The following is a 23,554-nucleotide window of genomic DNA, read 5'->3' on the forward strand; positions in this document are numbered from 1 at the left end:
ATTGGCTGTGTTGGAACTTTTAATAAGGACTCTCAGGGTAGAATGTTAATAAGGTTTTCTTAGGCCCGGAATGCCTCGTCAAGGGCTTGTCATGGATTTCTGCCTTACAGATTTAGGTAAATTCTTTTCTCTTTAAAATCCTTAAAATACTTTGAGTTTGCTATATCTGTTAGGAGATGATCTTACTAATTTGTCTGATAGAGCCACTGGGGACCTTAGAGTTTTTAGTCCCTTGAGGGATCAGATAGAGAGAAAAGATAACTGTTCCAAGTCTGCTTACATAGGTGTAATTTATCAAATTTCTCTGAATCATAACTAGCTTAAGGAGAAGAGTTTCTTTATGTCTGGGAAACAGGTAAAAAGCCAGTAGTATTTCAGACAAAATCAAAAATTATAACCATATTCACCAGTTTACTCAGTCCCATGTAACTAATTCTTTTAATCAGAGTTCTCATTAGACCTTTAAAATTTCTTACTGAGTTTAGTTCAGTGCTATAGTTTGAAATTTATTTGAAATCAATAAATCTCCTTGAAGAGAAAGCAATTTGCAAAATCATCAGAAGGAAACAATTAACTGTATATAAATGACAAGTGATTTAAAAGCATGGTTAAACAACGTTACACTATAATCGATAAAGAAAGCTGGTCGCTATAACCAGAATTATGACTGGTAACATTTCAGATATACCAGAATTTTAGGGAATCCATATAATTTCTAGAATATCTATATTAATAATATTTTCTCATACAATATAACCTAGGAAGATCTATTATTCATTTGACAATACCATGTTATTTAACATGCTAAATGAAACTTACTAGTTTAAAATCTCTCTTTGGGATGTTTCATGGGCCCTCTGTAGCATCCCAAACTTAACTGGAGATTAAAAGAATTTTAATTAGAAATTGATATTTGGGGAGCTTGTTAAAAGTTTTCAGAACACTTGATCAGATAAACATATAGATCACTGTAAAGTAGTTCTTTTTCATTAACAAGACAATACGTTAAAGGTAAAAGCAGAACAGATCAGTTATGTGGTATAAGAAGTTTTACAATTAGTTACTGAAAGTGGATTAACATTTTTAGAAAATTTTGTCATCTTAACAGAGAGAAAACCAAATCTACTCTTGTACCTTATTACTTCTAAGATTCATTTACTTTGCCCAAGTTGATTCTAAACTTAGACAATTCTGACCATGTACAAAACTCTTTCCTCAAGGTTCCTCTTCCACAAGCGTTCCACAGCTTTCTATACTCACATTAGTGTGTCCTTTATTTTCTCTTCCATTCAGAAGTAACCAGCTTCAGAAGAAAGTCACTTTTTTTATTAACAAAATATAATTGCATTCATATATCTTCCTTTACACATTTATCTTACTTTCCTAGGATACTGAGATAATACCCTTAACAATAGAGATTATTTCAGGGTAGCACCAACCATTTATTAATATTTCTAAACACCTTTAGTTTCTCTGTAAGGGTAAGTTAAATGTTAATTAATTCATATTTCAAACTTATTTTATCTGAAAATGTCATAGCTATTTAATAAAATCTTAACATTTAACTTAATGTAGCACAACTCTAGAATTTAAAGATACCAAACATTTAGAGATTATCTTAACCATACATTTAAAAAATATATTTTAAAAATTTACCCAAAGCTCTCATCTTATTTGCATTTAATTTACTTAAAATTTTACTACACCACATTACTATTTTTTTCTTGACAATTCTGCAACAGATATAACAGGATCTTATTTGACTTTCATTAAGCCTAGGTACAGTAAAAGTATTGTACTTAATATTGATAACTTTAAAGATGTCTATATTAATTAGAACATACTTAAACTAAACAATATCAAGTATTATCTTAATATTGAATATTTTCCAGTTCATGTGACGCTGAAAGTCAATTTGGTCAGTTTTTATTTTAAAAATACTTAATTTGTAAGCTCTTATTTTTTTTACGTCAATTAAGCAGAGCTCTTTGACTTTGATTTTTTTTTTCAGCTGTAGAAATATTTCACATCTATAATGTGTATGCAGGCTTATAAACAGACAAAAACTAGAGATCTCATAGGTTCACTTTAAATCTTACTTATAAGTTAGGTATAATAATAGTTGGAGTAAGCTGAATTTGCTTGCTCAAATCACTAAGGCTTACTATTTATGAAACCGACATTTAAGATTTCTTGACAAATGCTGAAGGACGCATCAGAGTTCTGAGTTCTAAAATGCCAAAAATTTCTTGGCCTTAAGTATTATTTCGTTGAGCTAATTAGGCTCAGTCCTAGGTCACTGTTTGCTGTATTTACATTTCTGATCTGCAAGACAATGACACACGCTTCCAGTTCCCCAGAGAACTGCTCTGTCACCCAGGTCCAATTGTATCTCCTTAATTGGCTTTTTTGTATCAGTGAGAAGAGCTGTAAACAAAGAATTCCATGTTTTAAAACTTTAAGATTTACTTTATCATGTCTTCCAAAGCTTGCATAAGGTATTTAGTGAGGTCTGTTTTCCTTGAGTTATAAGTTAAACCAAGGGTAAACCTCTTATTTTATTGTCTATTAGCCACTGAATATTTGTTTTTAATTTTACGTTATATTGGATGGCTCATGAAACTCTATTGATTTCCTTTACTTTGTTCAATTAATATTTTCTAATTGACAGATATGTGCCCAGCCTTATAATACCAAGAAGGGGAAGCGTTTTGCCATTGAAATATATCTATCCCACAATATAATTAAGCAAAAGTTTTATATAAAGCCCATTTAAATTAACAATTTTACAAACTTTTATCTCAATTTTATTAAATCTTGTACCTTTAATTTTTATATTTATTAGGTTTAATCAGTAATTCCTATTTCTAGAAGGAGTGCCAGAAGCCTTTTTTTTTTTTTTTTTTCTTTTTGTGCATTGTGTCTAATTATATAGAAAAGTCTCTGGGATGCCCAAATTTCGGCCAAAGAGCTTAGGCCCTTCTCGATTTTCAATTTGATTAATAGGTCTGTTGTCCCAATCATTGATCAAGTATTTCAGTCTATAAATATGTATTTTTTTTTAGCTCTATAAATACATATATTTTAAACTGTGCTAAAGTGGACTTGTTTGAACTTTAATTTTGGGGGGCAGTAGGTGATCTCTTTGGCCCCCTTTTTTTTTTTACTTTACATAGTGTAGTATCAAAACCTTGTATCTAAATCCAAAAATGTCCATTTTATTTATCTCATTCAAAATAACCATATAAAAATATTTATCCATTTGGGATAAGCCCCTTATCTTTTTTTTTCCGACATTTTTACAATCCTTTTTCCAGTTATTCAGCCTAATTAACATTAATTATTCTAAGTATTTATTAGCATCTCTAAAACCATTGATCGGAAAGGAAAAACACAAATGAAGCTTTTCAAACCAGTTTTTTTTTTAACTAATTTCTTAGGTTAACCATTAGATATATTTATCTACCTTTAAACTTGATTTTAATAGGTACCAATAAAACGGCTGTTTATAATGAGAGGCTCTTTCAACTTTCACCAATTTAAGTTTTCCCAAATTAAAGGATCCATCACATGGCCATCAATTTATATATATATATATATATATAGTGATTTTAAACCAGTAAGATGAAGAGGCTTTTCCACATGAGAGTGGGGGTGTTGCTTAAATAAAATTCAAAAGTTTACTTTCCAAAAGCTAAAAGCCTTTGTGGTCCAGGCTGATGCAACAACGGTTAAGACGGCAAAATATCTGAAAATTGGTACAATCAAAGGATTTTTGAGAATCCCAATTTATTTGCATGGCCACAATATGTACACAATACTCGTACCTTTTGTATGACAGAGTCCAAAGTTTCGTTTAAAAAAAAAGAAACACATATATACATACATACACACACATAAAACACCCAGAGAAAGATAAAACGTTTACATTTCAAGGACACAGGAAGAGAAATCCAAGTTCCCCCTAAAGGGGATTTTGTTCTTATAAGTTCAGAATTCCAAAAAATATTTTATCAGGCCTGGTTAGTTACTTTCAGGGTGAGTTTTTTTTTCTAATTCCTAATTAATGTTGTAAGTTTTGTACGTATATAAACCTGGCTAGTGTATTAGTTGGAGGCTGGCAATCTGTCATTTCATTTTCTTTTCTGTTCTGTGTTTTTGTTTTTTTTTTAATTTTTTTTGAAAGTTCTATTCCCCATTGTAAGGTCTGGTTCTCAGAATAAAATTGCTGGTAAGATTTCCCACAGGGACAACACTATGGCATGAAGTCTTTGCCTCTACCATTCCTGAAAGTTTCTCCGTCACCCAAGAAAGCTGTTACCAGCCAGGAGGAGGGTCCCATTTTTGGAGTTGAAAGGTTCCTCATAAGAGTTTTACTTTTATTCCGAAAAATTCAATGGAGGTAACCAAATTGAGGACAACATTAGACCAGCCTCTTACCTAACCACACAGTCCTGAACCCAGTGTCTTTCAACTTGGACCCACTCAGGACGTTTTCACTGGGTGAGTATTTTCCTGGTATGTTTCCACCAGCCCCATTTCAGATGTCTCCTCAAGGTGGGTGTTTCCTGTTGTCTTTCAACCAGGCCCCACCCAGTATGTCTCCACTGGGTGGGTAATTCCCCCCATTCTCTTTCAACTGGAGGGCCAGGTACCTGGAAACACCACCAAATAAAACTCAGGATCATCAACCAATATGGGAGATCCGAGAACCAGGAGAGACTCACCCAAATTCATCTGGATTCCCTGAGGAGGCAGATGGGCACAAAGTGCCAATGCTGGTACCAAGGCTCCGGTAACTCGGAGAGTTCAGCTGGAGAGAAGTCTCCTCTGGGTCCCTTCCAGGTGTCCAAAACTTTTGACTGAAATACATGTGCAGCCTAAAAGTTAAGAGTTATGTTTTATTTGGTAGGAGGACTCGAGCCGGGATGACAGCCTCTCAGATCACTCGGAGAGACTGCTCCCAAGAGGTTGAGGAGGAGCTAGGATATATAGGAGCTTTAAAACAAAGACCAGGTAGTTGGAAGAATAAAAGATTGCTTGTTATCTAAAGAAAGCCAGGTATCTCAAGTTCAAGAATTTAGTGCTTTTCCATGTATGGGAGGAAGCAAACATTTTGACTCACTGAATTCATTCTTTAGACAAGCACCTAGCTATCTAGGGCAAGTATCCTGTCCTTTCTTATTCTGAGTCTGCTCAGAGGGCACCATTGTGAGTGGCTGTAGAGGCTGGGCTGCAGGCCTGTCCTCGCTGGGGTGTGTTGGCAGCCACTGATAACCTGGTTTCAACATTCTTTGTTTACTGACATGGTTGTAGTATTTTCATTCACACTGTAGTATTTTCGGTCACAGAATGATTATGGATAATCTGCAAACTTGGAAAGCAACTGAGATGGAATTACTTCAGGTACCTTCTAATTTAATAAGCCGTGTGCAAACATAAACATGGATGAAGCATACAAAAGGATTTGGTGGTGTAGGGAAGGTGTTCTGCACATTACAGGAGAAGGCAAGGCAGAATTCCTCTCCTTTGTGGGCAGGGACATAAGCCCAACTTTCTTTTCTGTAGTGGTTTCTCAGAACAGTTTATGGTAATTAATGAACATTGAGAAACGGTGGCAAACATTGCATTCAAGAGCTGGCCGGCTGCAAACTTGTGTATTGGACAGGTGGAATACATAGGCAAGTGGTCAGGTGGATGGGAAAGAGATGGAGCCCAGGCCTGGGCACAGATTCAGGTTTAATTTGCCATTTCCTCACCATGGGGCCTTGGGCTAGAATGTAACCTCTCCTAACCTGTTGGTGAATCTGTGAAATGGGCATGATAATATTCGTTTCTACCTGGGATTGTTGTAAGTTGTAAAGAGTATTGTAGCACACATAGAGCACTTAACACACTGGCACTTAGCAGTGTTCACTGTGTGGGGCCGCCCCGCTTCGCTTGTGTCAGAGCTGTAAAGGCAGCATGTGTCTGTTGAGGATGCACTGGTGGCCCCTTGAATATGTTGTGAATTTGGTGATTTCCTTTAATCTTGGTAAATCTGTGTGCCATGGGCAGTTATTTTCATGGACAAATGAGGAATCTCAGGGTAAAGAAAACTGTGTAATTTGCCCAAAGTCAGACCATAATTTTGGGTGCAGGGACCTCAGTTCAGCATGGGCCCCTGGGCCTTCTGCCCTCTCCTTTCAGCACCTGAGCCAGATGTGTGCTCGGCTGTCTCCCAGCCCAGAATATCCAGCAGGGAGCAAGACATACCTGGCCCTGTGCTGCTTGAGCAAAACTCCGGGGTGGAGGCAGTTACAAAAAGGATAAACATAAAAACAGATGACTGCAAACTGTGATCAGCTCTGAGAAGGAAAGGAACAGGCCTGGCCGTGCAGTGCTGGGAGCTTACCCGTCGGGGCTGCTCTGGGGGTGTTAATCTCAGCTAAACAAGCTCTGCTGCTGCACCAAGGCAGGAAGGCAGGGCACGTGTGACCAGGTAGACGGCCTCGTTAGTCATACTCATTCCCCATTAAGCGGCAGCTGTCATGGGCACTTACCTAGTAAACAGATGTTGGCCATAATCATCACGCACTTTGCTTGGTAGTTTTATTGGCCCCACCTTTGAGATGAGGTAATTGAAGCTGGGGAGTTTGCTGAATGCCCGTGATCACCTTGGAAATATCCCCACTGGTCTTTCAACCTAGACTGGCGTGGCTGTCGTGCCCCAGCCCTGTGAATGGCATCATGTAGCTTCTCCCAAGTGGCCCAAATGACTGATATTGATTTTCTTAATTCGTAGGAAATGGTATGTGACAGTAGGAGAAAAAGGTAGTAAGAAATTGTTTGGAAAACTAGAAAAAAATTCAATTCTTCCCAAGCTGGGGGAGCGTAAGCTCTGTCACACACCCCACTCACTGCCTGCCACCTCCTCCCTGCCGACTCCGTGTTCAGAAGCCACTCTGAGCCTTTGAAGAACATTTTGCCTCATGACACTGTTGACTAGGACCTGCGACCTCTCTGTCCCTGGTTAACAGTCTATTCAAAGCCATTTAAATTTTATGCAGGCTCCTCCGCTAAGATGTAAGAATAGCCTCTTTAAACTTCTTGATGCAGCTCCTTAATGAGGATCTTGTGAAGGAAACCTAGTCAAAACCTGGGATGTATGCACACAGTGACTGCAACCTCAGCACTTTGTTAAGTTCAGAATCAGATGGGTGGGAGACTCAGGAAAGGCTTTTTAATGTAGAAAGGGGAAAGTGAAAGGACGCAGGCTGTGTAAGACTGAAACATCTCGGTCCCAGCCAGCAAGGCACCTGCGTTCAGGATGGTGGGTAGGGAGTGCAGAGTTGTCACAAAGAAAGAAGTGGTGGGATGGGAGGGAGGACAGTTAGGTACTTTACTGGGGAGGGAAATAGTGGGCTGAACATTTCCTGGTTGAACAAGAGGACTGTGACATGATGTGCTTGTATTTTGGAGAGAAGGGTTTTGTGGGGACACGCCTAGGGAGAACGCTCTGTGGCTGGGGATTCAGCACAACAAGGAAACACAGAGAACCAGGCAGACCCCAGGGCCCCTGCTAGGGGAGAGGCTGCCCACCAATTCAAGCCCTTGGGGCTGCTTCTGTCCCTTAACCAGGGCCTTAGAGCTCCCTTCACAACCCAGTCCTGTTGATACAAGAAAAAATAAGTGGGTCATGAGAAGGGCTGTGTCCCAGGCTTTGGTTGAGTCCCTGGAATGTGCCCTGCCAGATGTGGGTACTTGGCTTCATGCAGGAAAGTATTCAAGCGCAAGCAACTGTTGAGTAAAGGTAGATTTATTCAGAGAGATTCATTGAAAGGCAAGAGAAATTCCACGATGTGTGGGGGTTGATGCTCAGATTAAAAGTAGGTACACAATCCAGAGAGTGTGGGCCTTCTCTGAAGTGGGAGAGAGAGATGTGACCCCTAGGCGGTGCTGTGTTGCTTGTATTCATGGGCTTGGTGGTTTCATATGGTAATAAATAGAAGGACCAGCCTAAGGGCAAGGGGCTGGAATTCACAGGGAGTTGGCCATTTCCCACCCTTTGACCTTTTTTGGCTAGACTTGGGACTGCCATGGTGCCTGGGGGTGTGTTATTCACCATGTTACTATTACAATGGGTGTGTAATGAAGCTCAAGATCTGCTAGAAGTTAAATCTCTTCATCCTGAGCCTCAAGGCCTATTGGGGGTTGAATCCTTCACCATTTTGATGTTAATTGCTGTGGCCTTCCTTGAATGGCTGTGCTCTGCCCCCTTCCATCCTGTCTCACTGTGATGACACAGAGAGAACAAAGGCCCGGCCCTGGCTGTGCTCCTGCATTTAACAGGGGGAGGGGTGGGGTAGGCTGAGGATGACTCTGGGTGGTGTGAAGGATGTTTCAGATTTTCCCACGTGGGACATGGGGACCTGCCAGCTGCCACCACAGATTTATCTCACGGGCATTATCGCTTGTGTCACTCATTTGTTTCTATTTTTCTTTTTTCTTTTTATTTAGTATTTAATCTAAATTTAATATCAGGATTTTTTAGGAAACAAATTTCTCTTTTTCTTTTCTTTGGGGCTCTTTTTGGGGGGGTAGGTAATTAGGTGTATTTATCTGTTAGTGGAAGCCCTGGGGCTTGAAACCAGACCCTGTGTGTGCTATACACACGCTCTAACGCTGAGCTCTACCACCCGCCCCTTCATCGTTTTCTTTTTGCTTTAGCTGCCAAAAATCTTACAGCTGAATTCCTAGTCGGCCTTTAACACTTACCCTGACTTCATGGCATCCATTTTTATGACTTTACCTTCCCCTGGTTTCATTTAAGTATTGAATCTCCATTTTCTTTTCACTCTCACTTTTGTCTTTTTGTTGTTATGGTTGTTAAGCTGTGTTTAAAAAATTGTTTAAATTCTCTTTTAGCAGGAGGCTGAAAGTAAATAAATATGTAAATAAACATCACACTTAAATGCTTTTATACATTCTAAGCTGTTTAGTAGTTACCTAAAAACTGGACTGATATTAAAGTTATAACATTTTTACATTATTTTTTAATTTTTTCTAAAGGTATAGCTGATTTACAATATGATATGTTTCAGGTGTACAATAGTTGCTCCATTTATAGTTATTGTAAAACACTGACTGTATTGCCTATGTTTTAAGATACATCCCTTTAGCGTGTTTATGTTACATGTAGCAGCTTATATAAGAAAGTTGGGTAACACAGAGTCTGGGGCATTGCTGTGTCTGACTCAGGTTCCAGGTCACCCTGCCTGTCAGACCCCAGGCCCTCACACCTATCTGCAGGGCAGCGAGTGGAGGCAGCTCTCATCAGTGCTGGTACCAACCTCTGAGTGGCAGTGACAGCAGTGACTGTCTGTGGACGTGCAAAGTGTTGTTCCAGGAGATTTACATGCATTTCTTCATTTATTATTTAAAGCCCTCCTGTGAGGGATCGTTTTATGTTTTTAATGAATAATACACTTTATTTTTAATTTAATAGACTTCAAACTTCTGGAAAATTTACAGGAGTAGTACAATGAACACTTAGATACACTTCACCTAAAAGGGCAGTATTTGTCCTTTTGTGTCTGGCTTATTTCAGCATACTTTTTTTAAGGTTCATCCATGTTGTAGCCTGAAACAGTAATATATTCTTTTGGTTTAATAATATTTTTTCTTTCTTTTTTTTTTTTGTTTTTGGTCTATTTAAAAATAGTTTCTTTGAAGTCTAGTCAGTTTATAATGTTGCATCAGTTTCTTGTTTACAGCACAACACTTCAGTTATATAGGAATATACATGTATTCATTTTCATATTCTTTTTCAACATAAGTTACTATAAGATATTAAACATATTTCCCTGTACTATACAGTATAAACTTGCTGTTTATTCTATACATAATCAGTATCTGCAAACCTTGAATTCGCAAGTTATCCCTTCCCACACCGTCTCCCCTCTGGTAACCATAGTTTGGTTTCTATGTCTCTGTGTCTGTTTCTGCTCTGTAGATAAGTTTCGCTTTCTTTGTTTTTTTTTTTTTTTTTTTAAGATTCCACATATGAGCGATCTCATATGGTATTTTTCTTTCTCTTTCTGGCTTACTTCTCTTAGAATGACATTCTCCAGGTCCATTCATGTTTCTGCAAATGGCATTATTTTATTATTTTTTATGCCTGAGTAGTAGTCTATGGTATAAATATACTGCAACCTCTTTATCCAGTCATCTGTCAGTGGACATTTAGGTTGTTTCCATGTCTTGGCTATTGTAAATAGTGCTGCTGTGAACATTTGGGGGAAGGTGTCTTTTTGAATTAGGGTTACTTCTGGATATATGCCCAGGAGTGGGATTGCTGGGTCATAGGGGAAGTCAATTTTTTGTCTTTTGGTGAATCTCCATACAGTTTTCCACAATGGCTCCACCAAACTGCATTCCCAGCACAGTGTAGGACGGTTCCATTTTCTCCACAGCCTCTCCAGCATTTATTGTTTGTGAACTTCTGAATGATGGCTATTCTGACTGGTGTGAGGTGATACTTGGTTGTAGTTTTGATTTGCATTTCTCTGATAATGATATTGAGCATTTTTTCATGTGCCTATTGGCCATTTGTATGTTTTCATTGGAGAAAAGTTTCTTTAGCACTTCTGCCCATTTTTGGATTGAAGTGTATATTTTTCTTTCTTATGAAGTGTAAAAGCTGTTTATATATTCTGGGAATTAACCCCTTGACAGTCTCATTTATTGTAAATATTTTCTCCCATTCCATAGGTTGTCTTTTTGTTTTGCTTACTGTTTCCTTTGCTGTGAAAAAGCTTGTAAGTTTAATTAGAACCCACTTGTATATTTTTGCTTGTATTTCTATTGCTTGAGTAGACTGCTCTAGGAGAACATTGCTGAGATGCATGTCAGATGTTTTGCTACGTTTCCTTCTAAGAGGTTTGTAGTGTCTTGTCTACATGTTTAAGTCTTTAAGCCATTTTGAATTTATTTTTGTGTATGCTGTGAGGGAGTAGTCTAACTTCATTGATTTACATGCAGCTGTCCAGTTTTCCCTACACCATTTTCTGAAGAGGCTGTCTTTACTCCATTGTATGTTCTCACCTCCTTTGTCAAAGATTCAATGACCAAAAGTTTTTGGGACTATTTTTGATAATTTTTTTACCCATTCATTGATGGATGGACATTGTTTGTAACCTTTGGCTACTCTGAATGATACTGCCATGAATATTGATGTGCAAGTTTTTGTGAGAATATGTTTTCATTCTGTTGGCTGTACAGTTGGCCCGCCATATCTGTAGTTTCTACTTCATGGATCCGGATGGCTGGTTGTAAAGGGACTCGGACATCCTTGGATTATGGAATCCAGGGTGGTGGGTTCCTGAAACCAATCCCCCGAGGATACTGAGGGGTGACCCTATATGTAGGAGTAGAATTGCTGAGCCATATGATAACACTAAACTTTTGAGGAAACACCAGGCTTTTCCAAAGAAGCTGCACCATTGCCCCTTTCCAATGGCTGCATATTGAGGGTTCCCATTCCTCTGCCTCCTGACCGACACTTGTTATTCTCCGTGTTTTGATTATAACCATCCTAGTGGGTGTAAAATGAGATCTCATTTTGATTTTGATTTGACTAGTGATGCTGAGCATCTTTTCATATGATTATTGGTCATTTGTGTATCTATTTAATTCCTTGGTAAATTTAAAAATTGGGTCAATTTTCTTTGTATTGGTCAGTTGTAAGCATTTGTTTTATATCCTGGATACTAGTCTCTTATTAGATATATGCTTTGCAATTTTTTTCTACTATTCTGCAGATTGTCATTCCACTTTACTTTTTTTAAGCATTAAGACAATTTCTTTATAGGGGAGGTAATTAGATTTATTCATTTATTTTATTTATTTATTTATTTTTTGCCAAGCATGCACTCTATCACTTGAGCTACCCACTTCCGCTTTCATTTCACTTTCTTGATGATGTCTTTTTTAACAAGTGGTTTTAATTTTGATGAAGTCCAGTTTATCTGTTTTTTTTTTTTTATCACTTCTGCTCTTGGTATTGTATCTAGGAAAACATAACCTATCCTAGGACCACAAAGATTTATACTATGTCTTCTTTTAGAAAGTTTATAGGTTTAGATTTTACGTTTCTGTCTGTGATCCATTTTCAATTAATTTTTATTTGTTATATACAATAGGGGGTTTCAGATTCTAAATTCATTCTTTTGCCTGCAGATACCCAGCTTTCCCTGCACTATTCGTTGAATAGACTATTCTTTCAATGGAGTGTTGTTGGCGCCCTTGTTGAAAACTGACTGTAAATGTAAGTTTCCCCCCTGGAATTTTTACTGTGTCTCATAGATTTATGTATCCAAACTTATGACAGAACCATAATGACTTCAGTACTATAGATTTGTAGTAACATTTAAAGTGAGTCCTCCCACTTTGCTCTGCTTCTTCAAGATTGCTTTGGCTGTCCTGGGCCCCTTGCACATCCATATGAATTTTGGGATCAGTTTTTCAATTTTTGCAAAGAAGTCAGCTGGAATTTTGATAGCGATTCCACTGAATTTGTAGATCACTTTGGGGAGTCTTAACATTTTTAACAATATTGTCTACTATTCCATGAACATGGGATGTCTTCCATATATGTAGATCTTCTAAAATTTTTTCAGTGATACTTCAAATTGTTCAATGTACAAATCTTGTAAATTTTTGTTAAATGTATCTCCCATTTTATTTTTAATGCTGTTGTAAATGGAAAGGCTGAGCTTCTTAAGGGTGGGACTATATATCAATTTGTTTATTTCTAGGATTCCTACACATCAAATACACTAGGTTTATATTTGCTACATAAATCTATCCACAACTCTTCCCTCCCCTGTGTTATAAAAACCAAGACCCAGGTTAAACTACCTCAACACCTATGTGGAAGTGAGAAATGAGAACCTTGGGTGGGGCTTTGTGCAGATGATACTGAGAACTTATTTAGGATGGCTTCATCTTAATTTCTTTTAAACAATCCTCTCAGTGTATATAGTCAGATACATTAAGAACATGCTCTTTTGATGTACAGAGGAGCTAAGACTATCATTTTCAAATAATTTCTAGTGAGAATGTTGTACTTGAAACCTAATTTGTATCTATCTTTGAAGATTTATGTTTCAGGAGCTTTGACTAAAGAACACCTGTCTTTATTCAATAACGACAACTAAATGCTCAAACAACATGTAAGAGTTTGAGCTGTAACTGGAGGCAGCGCTTACCTCTCCCAATACACTTGTGCTGATCTGCTCAAAGGGGTTCGTCCAAATGTTTGTCAGTAGTCTGTTGGACAAAGCCATAAAACATTGATTTAAGGTTGCTGGAATGCAACATATTCTTATTAATACTAAGTAAGCCCATATTGAGTGCTTACTGTATGTTGGGAATTGTCCCTCAGACTCACATGAATTTTATTTCTCTGAAAACCTTACATATTTCCTTGCTATTCCCACTTTACAGATAAGGAGACTGAGGATTAAGTCTTCTCTCTTTATGGGGGAGCTCATTATCAATGACTGGAAGTTGTAAGGGAAAACATATTGATTCATCCTGAGAAAACATTTTTCTGAGAGTCAGCATTGAAGAGGGTGACCACTGAAGAGGGTGATCATTGTTCGAGTGAGACGAGCCCCGTGTTGTACGGAGTCAGCATTCCAATCCTGGACACGGCACTGTGCTGTGTGGTGGGTGAGGCGGTGTGGCCGTGCAGGGAATGAGGATGCCGGGCCGTTGGGCTGTGCTCAGGCCTGGTGAGGCTTTCTCTGAAGAGCAGTGGACCGTCATTGACAGATTTTAAGTAGGGGAGTGGGGTGCTCTCTTAGATCACTTTTGTGTTTGTAGAATGCTTGCAAACATTCAGTAGGCTCGGCAGAAAGTGATGTGATGAATCAGAGTAGGGTGGCTGCGAGGTGTAGCAGTGTTCAATTTTCAAGTGGTTTTCAGTCCCATGTTTGTGGCTTAGTAGACGTGTCACTTTGGATGACTCACTCAAGGAAGTGAAACAATTTATCTAATCAATTGAAGCAGTGATGTACCCAATTCCCAGGACTGTTGTGGAGATCCAGTGAGATAACATTCGCACAGTGTGCAGCATGGTCCCCAGCCCAGAGTCAGTGCTGAGGGAGTGCCTGTGAGTACCTGGTAGGTCAGGTGTGGGTGGTGGGGCTCGGTGACTGAGGAAATCTGAGCCCTGAAGGAGGGGTCCAGTCACATCTGTGAGTGATGGGCCTGAGCTGGGAGGGGCAGAGAGACCTTCCCTCCCAACCAGGGGCCCTGGGCAGGACGGCTATGGGAGGAGCACCGTGAAGTCAGCACTTTGCAGGTGGAGTTGGAGTTGCCCTTGAGACATCTAAGTGCAGTGTCACGAGCTCAAAGAGGAGGTCTGGGCCCAGGCTGTGAATTTTCCTATAATCTTAATCCCTGAGGACGCTGAGGTATTGATCACTGAACATGAAGACATACTTTATAGGACAAGTGAATATTAGTATCATCTCTGTCATCAAAGCTCAAGTCTCTTTATTCATCACCCACTTTGTTAATTGGATACTTACAGGGCAGTTCTTCACCGCCCTCCCCTAGGCTCAGGCTCCACAGTAAAGAGCTGGTGAGCCTCCCTCTTTTCCAGAAGAAGACACATTTAGCTGATAGCCTTCTATACCACGCCAGACTTAGAATTTTAATTTGTTGTTTTAATTCTATTATCTGTTGGTCATCTCCTGAAGGGGAGACGTTTTACCTCATGGTCATGTTTCAATTAGCTGTTACTGAGAATTGCTGATCTGATGCATAGTGTATGTATTATATTAACTTTGTAGAGTACTTATCATTTTTCTTTCTTTGCCCTTAAATTTTGTTTGCCCCTTCAAGTTTCTATCCTATTTCGTGAATTATTTTTTTAATTAAAAAATGTGTGTTAGTAGTTAAGAAAACAAAAGCAGAGAAACAATGCACATGATACCTAAATTTAGAAAATATCTAGTGTGTTTTCTGTCTCGGCAATGGAGTGTTCTAGAAACTCGTGAAAACGTTCATTACACAAGTTCCTTAAAATGCTGATTAAGAAATAAATCCTTCCTTCCTCATCTTTCAAGCTGCACAGCTAATTTTCAAGAAAGTGAGGGGAAATCCTCAGAATCCAAGTCATACAAGAAAGCAGGGATTCTGGGAGATACGCGAGCCTTAGAAGCCCTGGGGTGCCGGTTGGCTCCTGAACTGAGTGTTAGTTGCCCTGGCAGGAGGGCGGGAGGTGAGCCCCAGGCCTCTCACACTGGGAGTTGGAAGGCTCATCCTATGTAAGGCCAAGCACATCCTGAGAATCCTGTTTAATAAAGGGTGAATTAGAAAGAAAGAAAAATATCAGTCCTCAAGGCAAGAAATTAAGGAAAGTCAATTTTTCGGGAAGCAGGGAAAAATAACAAATCCAAATAAGGATTTAGTTTAAAGCTATTCTGGCATGAGAGTGACCACAATCTCCTGGCAGAAAATCACAGCTCCTCCCGGAATGAGAAGTTGTGTTTTGAATGAATCAGTGAACAGCCATTCCGAAAAAGACCTCCTGAGTCTTCTGGATCAAGGTACTAGACCCAAACAGCTCTCTTCCAAGGTCTCATTTAAATAACCAGAAAGGTTTTTAAGGAAAGAAGCCATAATCATAGTTCTATTTAGTGACATTAGTATATGCTAGGAATTCAGAAGTGACTATGGAGTTGTCTCCTCTTTTATGGACCTTACTTTCTGTTTGACATAGTTGGGGAGCTGGGTGGAGGGAGGTTTTAGTCTGTTGCAATTAGCTAGGAAAGGAAATTAAGAAAGCAGTGAAGGGTGGGTGACATTTTTAGCTGAGGACAGTCCTGTTCAGTTGGCTTTTAATTGCAGGCTCGATGAGTTTTCACTGGAGGGAATTGATCTTACAGAAGATGGACTTAACTCAGGCCTCTTCAGAATGGACAAATGAACCTGGAGAAAGACAGTCAAATCTGTGCAGACATTGAAGTTCACGTGAACGTGCTGTATCCCTGAGCCAAAGATCGGACAAGTAGGCAGCGCTTCTTGAGGACAGAGGAGTGGTTTTTAAGGTTCTCCAAGAATGAATCCCAGGGAACCGGGATGACCAGTTGTCAAACTGTGACTTTGCTCTTTGGACGGTGTGCCCACCAAAGGTATTTTCCGTTTATTAGTTTTCATTTCTCTTAAATACATTTCAGGTGATGAGGACGTGGGCACAAGCATTGGATGCCATGTTGAGGTGACTTTGGATACCTGCCTAGAAGCGCGGGCACAGCTGCGGCTGCGTCATATATCTTGCCGCCCACCCAGGTGCCCGGCTCCGTGATCACGGCAGAGTGGTTCCTTGATGACCTGTCCGTCTCCTTTGTGACATTTTAACCCACCAAAGACCGGAGCGTATTAGCTTGGCTTTGTTCTTTTCCATCCTTCTCTTTGAATGGACTGATAGTGGACCCAGTTATGTTAGCAGATGTTTTACAAGTAGGGCTCTCAGTACAAACTGTGTAATCCCCGCTGTGTGATGTAGAGAAGAAAGTTACATTCTTTCCAAATTGTTTTGATGCACTTATGTGGGAAAATGGTGTACGTTTGAATATGTATTTCCTCTCTGAATCATCATGGCTAGAGATGAATGTGGGCAGACATGGAATGTGTTTTCTGTATTTGAACTGTATGGTCCCCTAAATTCTCCCCAGCTTTTTAAAGTCATCACTGGAGTGCTACCTCCAGAGTGTCCCAAAGCATCCACCACTGCCTGTTCTTCAGACACTGTGAGTTTCCAAGTTAGAGAAGGCTGCTAGCTGGTGAGGCGTTCTCTGGCACATCTCTGGCTGGCTGATGTGGGCTTAAAACCCAAGATTTGGCAGACAGTAACTAACCACGATCACTTCCATTTCTGGGACACTCATGAAGGATTTTAGACGTATGCTAGTGGCATACGTTATTTCAATTAGTTTTCCCAACAATCATAATTAGATTTTTTCACCTGTATTAATAAGTAAACTGTCAAAGTGAGTGATGTGCAGACTTTGGACTGGAACACGGGTCTTTCTGATCCCTGTCTCTGTTCCCTCCCCGGACTATCCTTCCAGATGGCCAGGAGAGTCTTCCTCAGTCTTGAGTTTCCTGCTGATATTACCACTCTTTTTGTTTCTAGGAGAGGAAAACAAGTCTAAACTTACTTTCCAGTTGAAAATGGAATGGAGAGTTAACGTTGGAAGCCGGGAGAGTCTGTCCTGTGATGAAGCGGTCTCCGAGCCACTTCCACTGGGACGTCACGTCACTGTCTGGGCCCCTTGCACAGCCTGTGCACAGGTGATAAGCCAGATGTGCCGAGCAGTCCTCCCGGACAGGGCAGTGTGTTGGAAATGAGTTTGGGGATTTGGTTTCATTTCATAGGTTTCTGAGGGCCTTGGCCTGGCACTTCGAGTGGGACCATCCCTTGTCCCACATACTCGTGCTCTGGGCCCGTGCAGACCTGACGTGGCCTCAGCCTGAGGCTCCGGGCCCGTGGTGAAGTGGAGAATTTTAGTCCAGTGTCTGTGGAGGCTCTGACAATTCTGGGTCGTGGGACATTGTCCAGGATGATAATAATTCCTCCCCGAGTTTCAGATTTCCTTGCCTGTGAGCCGGGGTAGTAATAGTTTCTGAGATGATTGTAATGATTCAGTAAGGGGCGCAGAGTGCTGGCAGGTAGCTGGTGCTTAAGGAGCAGAAGTCGCAGTCACTGTCAGCCTCTCACTGTGTGCTCTGTGCTTTGAGAAGATGTGTGTTTGGTGAAAGTCCTGCCCAAATACTAGGGTCTAGATGAAACGTTGTTCCTTCACTTTCCCTTTCTTTTGCTCCTTCCTTTCTCTGCGTCTCATGTGTAGGGAGCAGATTCTTCTGTTTCAGGGAATACAGGCCTTTCTAGGAAAAGGACAGGATGAACGTGGATAGGTGGGGCCGGAGGGGGTCTGGAGCATCTGCACAGCGCTGCTTCCCTGCATTTCTGCATCCGGTCCCATCAGTGCACGAAGTCAGCCTTCCTCTTCCTGTGTCATCAGGTCTCTGTTTTATGGGAAAACCATTTTTACGTGTCTTTTTTCACTTACATGTTTCGTTCAGATGCTTGTTGCTTTTCTCCCTGTGCTTCAGCGTTCCTAGGAGAGAATTCAGCAGCGCAGCATCCTCTCCGAGCTCTATGAGTTGATCGGCTTCCACTGCAAGTCCGTCTTCTTCAAGTGGGTGGCCCCCGTGCAGCGCGTGGCCCCCGGCATCCCGGACCCTGGCGGGAAGGCCTGCTACCGACTCCTTCTGCAGACGCTTCCCGGCTACAGTCTGTCACTGGATCTGCAGGACTTCAACAAAGGTTTGGAATTAAAAAATTGCTTCAGTCCGATTAACCATGCCTTGTTTGGGCCCTGCTCTCCTGTCTCATCAGGGTGAATTGTGATTCGTGTAGAGCAGGACACAGCAGACTTTTTTCTGTCAAGGGCTTGGGAGTCAATATTTCAGGATCTGCAAACCTCCTGATCTCTGGTGCAGCTGCTCAGCTCTGCTGTTCAGACGCCAGAGCAGCCGGACAGTCCACACACCCACAGAGCTTTATTCACAGCAGTGGCTGGGGCTGGATTGGGTGTATGAACTGCAGTTTGTCCCCACAGCCTCCTCACTATTGACGCCTGTACCTGAGCGTGCATTTGCGACAATGGGTGAACCTACACTGACACGTCATCATCACCAAGAGCCCATAGTTGACACTAGGATTTACACTTGGTGGTGCGCACTCTGTGGGTTTGGACAGATGTACAATGACACGTTTCTACCATCACAGCATCATACAGAGTAGTCTGTCTTAGTGACCCTAAAAATGCTCCGTGCTGCACCTCATTCATTACTCCTTCCCCTCTAGCCTCTGACAGTAACTGATCTTTTAGTCTCTGTGGTTTTGCCTTTCCCAGAACACCATACAGTTGGAATCAGACAGTTGCAGAACCTTCCCAGATTGGCTTCTTTCACTTAGTAATATGCATTTAAGGTTCCTCCATGTCTTTCCATCCCTTGATAACTCATTTCATTTTAACATCATAAATAGTCCATTTTCTGCCTGGACCACAGTTTATTTATCCATTCACCTACTGAAGAACAGCTTAGTTGTTTCTGAGTTCTGGTGATTATGAATAAAGCTGCTATTAACATCTGTATGCAGATTTGTGTGTGGACGTAATTTTCCATTTTGTTCAGTAAACACCAAGGAGCACAGTTGCCAGATCATATGGTAGGAGTACGTTTAGTTTTGTAAAAAATTGCCAGACCGCCTTCCAAAGTATCTGGGCCATTTTTCATTCCCACCAGCAATGCAAGAGAATTCCTGACGCTCCACATCCTCACCAGCATTTGGTGCTGTCAGTGTTCTGAGTTTTGGCAGTTCTGACAGGTGTGCAGTGATACCTCGCTGTTTCAGTCTGCAGCCCCTTGATGACAGATGCTGTGGAGCATGTTTCCATAGATTTCTTTGGCATCTAGTTCCCTTCTATGTTGAGGTGTGTGTTGAGGCATTTTGCTCATTTTTTAAGCAGGTTATTCATTCTTCTTGTTGAGTTTAAAGAGATTTTGGTGTATTCTGGATATCAGCCCTTTATCAATGTGTCCCTGCCCTTCACCTGCAGCACCGGAGTTGTCCTTTGGGTCTCAGTGGAGTGTCAGCTCTTCAAAGAGGTTCCCTGTCTTCCCTCAGCCTAAATACTGTCCTTGAATTTTTCACTTTCATTGACTCACTTTGTTGTTTTTAAATAGCATTTTCCATAATTTGTAAGTACATTAAAAAAAGGCAATGATTGAACACTGCCTCCCCCACCAGGCTTTGTGCTCTGTGAGAGCAGAGACCCTGTCCCCACTCACCATGTCCCATGACAGCACATGTCACATGTCCATGTAAATGTGTGTAACGTGGGGCCAAACCTGATGAGCAGCTATGACGACATGTGTTGGCTACCATTCATTGAATAGAGTTTGTTTCTTGATCTTAATTTTAAATCACATGAATGAAACATGTTTCTTTTGAAACATAAAACAACAAAGCACACCTCCATGTGATTGGTACTTTCTACTTAGCCTTCTGACCCAGGAGGGGATGTTCACCATCATTTTGTGGAGGAGGTTGGGGAGGTAAAGTAGGAGAGTGAGATCAAATAAAGTAAAAATGATAACTATCAGCTGGCTTTATTTTCACTAAGACAAATGTTACTTTAAACCATATCTCAGCTGTTGTTCTGTTGTTTTAAACACTTCTCATAGAATTAAATGGAAGCCCACTAAACCCTGAAAGGGAAATTATGTGCTCAGGTCCTGAAAATTGTTTATGTCTATTTCTTGAAATGCACATTTTCCCTGCTGGTTACAGAAAGTCATGGCGGGAACACAGCCATGAGCTGTGTGTGTCTGCCGGCTTCACGTGCTGCTCACTGTCATTTTCATTTTCTTGTGTTGCAGTGTATGAAGGTTTTCCATCAGACTGTTTGCTCAGCCCCTTCCTGAATGAGGGATTGAATTTTCCACAGGAAATCTTATGCAAGAGAGTGACAAGGCACATGGGTTTCCCAAAAGGCAATAGTTGTTGTAATAAACTCTCACATTGGTGAACTTTTTGAATACAAGCGAGTTGAAAATTTTATCACTAGGTCATATGCCACAAATCTGTCTTAAGAATAAAAAGATTCAGATTTTATAGAAGAAGCAGTTTGAATCAAGTATAAATTATAATTTGTACACTAGTTGGTGTTAGAACTTATACTCACTCTTACCATAATTGCCTGTGGTAGGAACTGGATCATTATTTATTTATTTAAAAAAAAAATCCTCAAGGTTCTACTTGCCCCATTCTTGATGCGGCAGTGCTGAGGTTAGTTAAGTTGGGACATTTAGAATTCTTGGCTAGGTTTTCAGGACATTGATTTCAGCCTCTTTATCTTTTTCAGAATCTCTTCTTTGTGTCGGTCTTTGGTCTTTTGACAATGTGGAAATACTGCACAGATCTGTCTTTCCCTTTTTTCCTGTCTTTATGGGAAAAGATTTCTGTAAGACACACTACTAGGACATTAAGGATTTTGTGTGGGGTAAGTTTGGTCGGCTCAAAGGATTTCAATTAATATGTATTAATACTTGCTATTCAGCTAATGATAAGAAAATTATAAAATAACTTAAGTATACATCAATAAATATAGTACAATAAGCCCATCACCCAGATTAAGGAATTCACAAACATTTCCATATTTCCTTTATTCAGACCTTTGTTCTTTTACTTGTCCTTTGTTGAAGTATTTGACAGCAAATTCAAGAAAACATGTCATTTTACCCTATGTACTCAAGTAGGCATGTCTGAAAAATGAGGGCCATTTCTTTGGTCAGGTTTTTCCATTTGACTTATGTGCTCGTTAAGTACCAGCTGTATCAGGCATCTCACTAGGCATTAGGAATCCTTGGGGCAATGAGACAGTCCTGGCTTCCAAGGAAGTTAAGGGCTGATGGAAGAAACCAACACAGGAGCTTAGGTGCCTCACCTAAGGTCCCTGCTGGATGACACCAATTGGAAAAAATTTGTGCACAATACAGTGGGATTCACAGAAGGGACTGGTCAGACTAGTAGGGCAGGCCGTGAGAGAGGAGGTCAGCAGGGCTACAAGAGGAGGAATCATTTGATCAGAATCTGAAATCTTTTCTGCCAACCTTCCTACCAAGGCCCTAGGGCCCATCACACACAACCCTGTGCTGTAACTGTTTTTGATTCCTGTTACCATGTCTCCTTCAGGAAGGATTTTAAGGTGGAAAATATTTAAAATCAGTAATTGTTGCCAGAAGGGACATAGAACAAAGAACATGGAAACAACACAAATGTCCATCAGCACATGACTGGATAAAGACAAGGTGATACATATCTACAATGGAATACTACTCAGCCATAACAGATGCAATTTGCAGCAACATGGATGGACCTGAAGACTGTCATTCTAAGTGAAGTGGGGTGAAAAGAAAGAAAAATGCCATATGACTTCATTTATGAGGAATCTAAAATTAATAGCAATAATAATAAGACCACAAATGAACTAATTGTTATTTTGATTTCTTGAATATGCTTAAGCACATCTGACTGTCCTTTGTGATTGGATTACCATATTCTGTTTATTATTCTTTTGTAGTTGGCTTTATTCCTCTGGTAACTATGTAAGTTTAAAAATCTGAAACTCTAATCTGTTCTTAGAAACAATAATTAGTACATATATGTAACTAAAACATGCAGTATACTCTATACATGTATTTACATGCAATGTGTATGTGGAGTTGAACTGTAATAATTATACCTAATAATACTGAAAAAGGAAAAAAATAAAATAATATATAAAAAAACTAATTACCCCTCTTTAAATATTAAAACATTCAGTTCTGAGATTCTGTGAAAGACAGCATGGAAGTAGGTTTTTTAGATTTTCTCCTTGCTCCTCGGTGAGCAGCCTGGGCTGCACAGCTTGTCCGCCACAGGCACCCAGGACTTGCCGGCTTGCTCCTCACTTGTTGGGAGGAAGATTAGCTGCTTCAGGAATATTTATGCTCTTAGAAGTTGTTGAAAACCCCACAGAGATTCTGTTTACATGGAGTGTATCTGTCAATATACCCCATTTTAGAAATTTGAACAGAAAATTTAAACCCAAGAACTGACAAGCACACGCTGCCCCAGCACGTGATCAAAGCAGTGCTGCCACAGTGGCGTGTGTTGGTTCTATAAAAAATGCACCATACACTCAAGAATGAGGGTGAACCCACAGATCTCATCTCAGCAATGCTATGAAGAGGTGGGACCCAAAGCCCCTAAAACAGTGCTGAAGTCCCCAGATGTCCCAGAACACACAGAGCCATGGGACCAAGAATCCAGTGTCTCATGGATCATCAGCCGTGGAGACCGTGTCCTGGGTCAGGAGAAGCAAAACTAGGGATACCAGGCACACAGTCCTATTACAGGAAAGCTTTAAAGGTGTTGAATTGACTAAAAGAATGGCAAAGATTTGCATTTAGAATACTATATTTCCTCTCCTGGAGACTTTAGAATGATAACACTGATTAACAGAGGATGATTGTAATGGATTAACTATGATACTGATGACATGATCTGCTCACACTAACCCTGCACTCAATGTAGACTAAGCCTTTTATGCACACACTTCATTAGGTCTCCACATCCCTGCAAGGTGGCATTAAGCACTCATACAACCATGAAATCAGTGACTATAAAACAGTCACAAGGCTTTCTCTGCAGCATGAGGTAGCAAAACCAGCAAGGATTTTCAATGACAAAATCCAAAATCATATATATTTGGGAAAGAAAGCAAACAAAACACAGAAGGACAATAAAACAAAAGAGCAGATGGAATGGAAACTTTTATTGAAGAAAGCAATGATTGATTCAATTACAACAGGTAATGTCCGTGGTATAATTGAACCATCAATCCAAATTTTTGGAATAGTGAGTTGTGAAATTACTGTCTCA

General features: G+C 40.2%; 1 long non-coding RNA gene across 1 annotated transcript in view; it reads left to right on the forward strand.

The window, feature by feature from the left end:
* Positions 1-22,382, forward strand: part of LOC135320781 (uncharacterized) — a 64,916-nt gene extending 42,534 nt beyond the window's left edge. Inside the window, exons 9-13 of the long non-coding RNA XR_010380112.1 lie at positions 12,220-12,307; positions 15,904-16,187; positions 17,192-17,349; positions 18,172-18,385; positions 20,509-22,382. This is a non-coding gene — a long non-coding RNA (uncharacterized LOC135320781). The remainder of the gene's footprint in view (positions 1-12,219; positions 12,308-15,903; positions 16,188-17,191; positions 17,350-18,171; positions 18,386-20,508) is intronic.
* Positions 22,383-23,554: the final 1,172 nt, after the last annotated feature.

Source organism: Camelus dromedarius, unplaced genomic scaffold, assembly GCF_036321535.1.
Source record: "Camelus dromedarius isolate mCamDro1 unplaced genomic scaffold, mCamDro1.pat HAP1_SCAFFOLD_121, whole genome shotgun sequence".
NCBI classification, from domain to species: Eukaryota; Metazoa; Chordata; class Mammalia; order Artiodactyla; family Camelidae; genus Camelus; species Camelus dromedarius.